Source organism: Chrysochloris asiatica, unplaced genomic scaffold, assembly GCF_000296735.1.
Source record: "Chrysochloris asiatica unplaced genomic scaffold, ChrAsi1.0 scaffold00143, whole genome shotgun sequence".
NCBI lineage: Eukaryota > Metazoa > Chordata > Mammalia > Afrosoricida > Chrysochloridae > Chrysochloris > Chrysochloris asiatica.
In genome coordinates this window covers 1,679,205-1,680,174 of record NW_006408661.1, presented here as the reverse complement: position 1 = coordinate 1,680,174, position 970 = coordinate 1,679,205, and positions in this window count along the sequence as shown.

The window sequence follows — 970 nt, the reverse complement described above, 5'->3', positions numbered from 1 at the left end:
AGAATGATGCACTATTTCCAAATGTTTAGTCACTGAAAACCTTATGAATAGCAGAGAAACACTGTCAGGTACAGTGTCAGAAGGTGAGCCCCTCAGGTTGGAAGACACTCAAAATGAGACTGACGAAGAGCTGCCTCCTCAAAGTAAAGTTGACCTTGATGACATGAATGAAGTAGAGCCCGTTAGACCTTCATTTGATGACAGGGCACAACTCAAAATGAAAAGAAACAGTTGTAAACACCCATTAAAAATTGGAACATGGAATGTACGAAATATGAATCTAGGAAAATTGGAAATTGTCAAAAATGAAATGGAATGCATAAACTTCGATATCTTAGGCATTGGTGAGCTGAAATGGACTGGTATTGGCCATTTTGAATCTGATGAACACATGGTTTATTATGCTAGAAATGACAAATTGAAGAAGCATGGTGTTGCATTCCTTGTCAAAAAGAACATATCCAAATAGTCATGACGTACAATGCTGCCTGTGATAGGATAACTCATGTGCCTATAGTGAAGACGAGTTAATAGCACTATTATTCAAATTTATGCACCAAACACTAAAGTCAGTGAGGAGGAAATAGAAGAATTCTATCAACTTCTTCAATCTGAAATTGATCAAACATGCAATCAAGATGCAATCAAACATGCAATCAAGATCATTACTGGTAATTGGAAAGTAAAGGTTGGGTGCAAAGAGGAAGGATCAGTAGTTGGAAAATATGGCCTTGGTCATAGAAATGATACTGGAGGACGCATGATAGAATTCTGCAAAATCAATGATTTGTTCATTTCAAATACCTTCTTTAAACAACATAAGCGATGACTATACACATGGACCTCACCAAATGGAATACATAGAAATCAAATGGACTACATCTGCGGAAGGAGATGATGGAAAAGCTCCATATAATCAGTCAAAACAAGGCCAGGGGCAGACAGTGGAACAGGCTATCAGTTACTCTTA